The 5,060-nt window shown below is 45.7% G+C and overlaps 1 non-coding gene across 1 annotated transcript; it reads left to right on the top strand.

The window, feature by feature from the left end:
* Nucleotides 1–2,921: 2,921 nt before the first annotated feature.
* LOC113262995 (U6 spliceosomal RNA) lies at nucleotides 2,922–3,028 on the top strand. Its single transcript, XR_003319016.1, has one exon. It is a non-coding gene; the product is annotated as a U6 spliceosomal RNA (small nuclear RNA).
* Nucleotides 3,029–5,060: the final 2,032 nt, after the last annotated feature.

Here is a 5,060-nt window from a genome sequence, read left to right on the forward strand (position 1 = left end):
GAGGTCAACACACTTTGAGGAGATGAAACATCCTGAGTTGGTAGGAGAGGAGGCACCCCAGAAAAGCGCAGTTAACCTCTGAGTCTGCAAAGGACTTTTCCAGAATGCATGAAGGTACCAAGTGCAGAAGTTGTGTCTCCTCCAAATCCCATTAGTGGGGAAAGAGAAGATTTTCACAGCACCTTTTAAAAAAGTGAATGGCAAGAAACAGGATTTTTCTTTCCTCTGCCTTCCCCTGCCCCCCCCCCCCCCGGCCGTGGGGACCGAGGGAGGGGCCCTGAGCCACCGTGCTCGGAATAATGGCACCAGAGCAATAATGAGACCTTTCTCAAGGACTGATTTGTCTGCAGAAAGGAGAAGTGATCAGGTATCCATTGTGAGCAGAGTCGCCTTCTCTTAACAATGGCTCTGATGAAGCTGGTAGAAGGTTCTTATCAGGAAGAAAAGACTCCCAGCAGCAGGAGAAGGGGAGAGGGGGTAAAAATGAAAGGCTCCCCAACCCCCAAATCATCCTCCAGGCTCAGTGCGGTGGAGAGGGTGAGGGGAGGCACACTTCCTGAATGCCAAGTGACACTGGCTGGTCAGTCCAAATGAGCCTCTAAAGAGAGAGATTAACAAAGATTGGGGGGGGGGGGCGGCTTTCCTGCAGGCAGGCGGTCAGCAGGGGGGGAGTTTGCTGCCCGGAAGCCCTGCAATCCCGCATTTCTCAGGCTGTGGGAAATAGCTAGAGGTCATAACAGCTTATCCTTTGGCCTCTGCCTAGGGATTTTCTAGATCCAGGTCACAGGGCCACCCTTCTTTAGCTGGATTCTGGGAAGGAGGAAGAAATTCACAGCCAGCGGAGAGCTTTGATGAGACTCTAGGCCCATTTTTTCCAGGTTACAGACACTCGATTCAGAAACAATTGATTTTCTGGGTGCTTAGAGAAGGGAGGAGAGAATTGGAATTATTTTTGCACCTGTTGACTTCTGTTAGGGGCTTTACTGATTTGACTCAATTAATCCTCATCACCTCCCGAGACCAGGTGACTCTGATCAAACTAATCATACTGCCTTCTGTTCAAAATGCTTCATCGGCTCTTTATATTAAAACTGAGGGAAGGTCTGGCCTTCTTCCACACCCAGAACTGAAAGCTTCGACCATGGGGCCACCACCCACTTCTCCTGCCTTTCCTCCCACTACTTACACGTAACTTCTCCCTCCCTGGAACTCCCAGAGCAGTTTTCTTCTCTCTTACAAGATTTCTCCTATAGGCACCTTTTACTGTTATTTATGGTCTTACCAAGCACTCTCTGTTGACCCATGAGTTCTTCAAAGGCAGGGACTGTGTCCTGCCTATTATCTCTCTATCTTCCACCCACTGGCACATAGTAGGTGATCATTAAATAGTGATGGAACTGGATTTTCATTAGCATTTGAATCTCTAATTCTGAAGTAGCATGCACTTTGTCTTGCCGTCTCGAGGTTGATTTGGGAAGCGAATTCATGGGAGACCTCTGGATCTGCGGAAGCAACATTCAAGTGCTAGCTGGGACATCCCGTGGCAGAGCTGTTCCGGATGCCATCCTTATTAGGGACAGGGTGCTCAAATGGATTTGGATTTTGGCTCCTTTCACCCCTTTTCCTTCTCCTCTAAAGAGGGTGGGATAGAACATTACAAAGTGGAATTTATTTCACACCTAGACTTTGCCTAGCTCTTGTTACCCACCTTTACATCATTAGCTGGTTTAATCTTTGTAAGGATCCTTTGAAGGAGACATTATTCTCATTGTGTAGGTGAATAAACGAAGGTGTAACAAAGTCAAATAAGTTGCTTAAGGTCAAATAGCTAGCAAAGACCCATACTGACTCCAAGCTCGTGTACTTGCCCACCATACAACGCTGGGCTCAGTCCAGAGGACGAACACATGTATCCTTTCAATTTCTGTAAGGTTTTTGTATACTTCTCTCCATTCTTTAAGAGCTGACAACAAATTTTGGTTTTCTACTGTTATGTGAGAATATTCTGGGAACCAGGGCTGCAGGCTTGCTCTTCCTTGTTAAAAATAAAATTTCACAAAGTCCCTTAAGGATAGACTAGATGGATAACAGAAGGTAGCGGTGGGTCTTGTACTGTGGACCCTCAGAGTACCCAAGGCTGTCTTAGTGATCATCAGGGAGCCGCTGGTCGGGCAGAAAGAATATGGGTGTTACGGTCAGAAAACTATGGTTCAGAGTCCATCTCTGCCACTGACCAGTCAAGTGAAATTTGAGGAAGTTATGTAAACTTCGCAGGCTCGGTATTCTTATCTGTAGAATGGAGAGCATAATAACCCTTCGATTGTTTGTTGTAAGGATCGGAAGAAAGGACTAAATGTGATCAAATGACCATGGAGGAGTTGAAATTGCCACCATGATGGGTGAGCCACAGTTAATTAAATCGCCCTTTACACGGGGCTTTTAGATGTGTTCTCTTATCCTTCCTGAAAGTGACCAGATCCATGTGATACAATGTTTTATTTTAATGCCTTTCAGCCTCTGTGCAGGAAGCTTGCCCAGCCCCATTCTAAACTCAACGAGCACCCATTCAGAGGGCTCCTGTGCACACGTCTCTCTGCCCTGGCTTGCTCCATAGACATGATCTATAGAAGATCTTGTCAAGACGGCACTTAGAAGAGGGCAGAGCAGGAGAGGCAACAATGTACCCTTTTTTTTTTAAAAGATTTTATTTATTCATTCAACAGAGAGAGAGACAGCCAGCGAGAGAGGGAACACAAGCAGGGGGAATGGGAGAGGAAGAAGCAGGCTCCCAGTGGAGGAGCCTGACGTGGGGCTTGATCCCAGAATGCCAGGATCACGCCCTGAGCCAAAGGCAGACGCTTAATGACTGAGCCACCCAGGTGCCCCCAATGTACCCATTTTTAAAGATATCAAAGTGTGTAGTGCTCACCTCCGCAGCACATATGCTAAAATTGGAATGAGAAACAGAACACTGGCCCGGCCCCTGTGTAAGGATGACACATAAATTTGGGAAGCATGTCATATTAAAAAAAAAAAAAAAAAGAATACCAAATGTTTAATAACTTGCCTGAGACCATGTGGTTAGTTAGTAGCAGAACTCAGAATCAGATCCCCAGACTCCTCTCAGGACACCAGGAACCAGCAGCTTAGAAGAGATCTTGTCCTGGCCCAGCGAACAGGTGACAGTCCAGAAGTAGATGAGATTAGTTTTTCTCCTAGCCTCTAATTTCCTTTGATTTCCGTAGCCTGGCTACATGCTAATGGCTTGGCAGAAACTTCAAAATTAAACTTGTGAGAGCAATCACTGCTATTGGACCTCTAGGCAATTATAGTAGCTGTCAAAGGTTTTAAAGCCAACATCCCGCCTGACCCTTTCCAAATGACTCAAAAGTGGCATTTTAATGAGAAACGAAAGCAGAAAAGGTGTTTTTAATTTTTTTTAAATAAAAGGGTTTTTTTCTTTCTTTCTTTTTAAATGGACAAACCGGCGCTGAATTTTATTGCCTATCCGAAGGGTACAGGTGGGATTGTGAGACTGGGGAGCAGAGCCCAGGGCTGTTGACTTTTGTTTGTTAACAGCGGCTCCCTTAGCCTCTCCCACTGGAGCCTATTATGAGAAGCCCCACAGAGGGGTGTCGAAGGATTAGCCCCCAGTACGGCTTTATGCTCCTGAGTGCATTTGGGATAGCTGAATTACCAGCGCTGGTCCATCTGCATTTTCTTCTTTATCTCTCAGTCTGGTCGAGGCTAACCTACTAGGTGCCAAGACTGAGCTACTTTTAAAAATCTATCACCTATCTATCTATCTATCTATCTATCTATCTAATCTTCCAGCTTTATTGAGATGTAATTGACATATAACATTGTGTAAGGTTAAGCTGTACAAGGTGATGATTCGATACATGTATGTGCTGCAAAATTATTAACCACAGTAAGGTTAGTTAACACTTCCGCCACCTCGCATAATTACCATTTTTTATTTTGTAATAAGAACATTTAAGATCTGCTCTCTTAGCAACGTTCAAGTAGTCTATAATACAGTACTGTTAACTGTAGTCACCATGCTGTACATTAGATCCCCAGAATTTATTCATCTTATAGCAATTAAAAATTATTTTTATCCTACTCTTTTTAAAGACAAAATTCACACACCGTAGATGCACCCCTTCAGTAGATTTTAGTACAACCATCACCACTAATTCCAGAACATTTTCATCACTCCAAAAAGAAACCTGTACCCATTAGCAGTCACTTCCCATTCCCCCTTCCTCAGGTGCCAGGGTGAGCTGGGGGCCTGGAGTTATGGGACCCTGTAGGAAACATCGAGGGCTGTGGGAGTCAGCCTGGGGCAAGCTGGCTCTGGGGTCTTCGGTGAAGTCCGGCACTCACTTCACTCTCCTTTCATGGGGCAGGTGTTTCTCTTCACTGGGCTACCTGGGCTTGGGAGAAGGGGTGGGGGTAATGCAAATTTCTCTTTCCTACCTCCTCAGTGGGTCTCGTCTTTTCTTTTCTTTTCTTTCATTCTTCCTTCCTTCCTTCCTTCCTTCCTTCCTTCCTTCCTTCCTTCCAAGATTTTAAAGAGAGAGACAGCCAGCGAGAGAGGGAACACAAGCAGGGGGAGCGGGAGAGGAAGAAGCAGGCTCCCAGCGGAGGAGCCCGACGCGGGGCTTGATCCCAGTGGGTCCTTTATTTCTGGCTTCACCCAGGTGCTAGAACCCCTCATCTGGAACCTATGGATCTTGTGAAGGTATTTTCCTGTGCGGATAGGTGTTCCCATTGATGTTTTTGGGGGAGGAACAAGTGTTAGAAATTTCTATGCTGCTGCTGTTTTGCTGATGTCATTCCCCCTCATTGTAGTCTTGGTTCTATTTTCCTAATGAAACATGGTGTTGAGCACTTTTTTTTTAATTTTTTTTTTAGAGAGAGAGAGAGTGAACACTTGTGCAAGTGGGAAAGGGGGGCAGCAGAAGCAGAGGGAGAGAGAGAATCCAAAGCAGGCTCTACACCCAGTGCTGAGCCCAACATGAAAATCCATCTCATGACCTTGAGATCATGACCTG

This window comes from Ursus arctos, unplaced genomic scaffold (assembly GCF_023065955.2).
Source record: "Ursus arctos isolate Adak ecotype North America unplaced genomic scaffold, UrsArc2.0 scaffold_2, whole genome shotgun sequence".
In the NCBI taxonomy this organism is placed as follows: Eukaryota; Metazoa; Chordata; class Mammalia; order Carnivora; family Ursidae; genus Ursus; species Ursus arctos.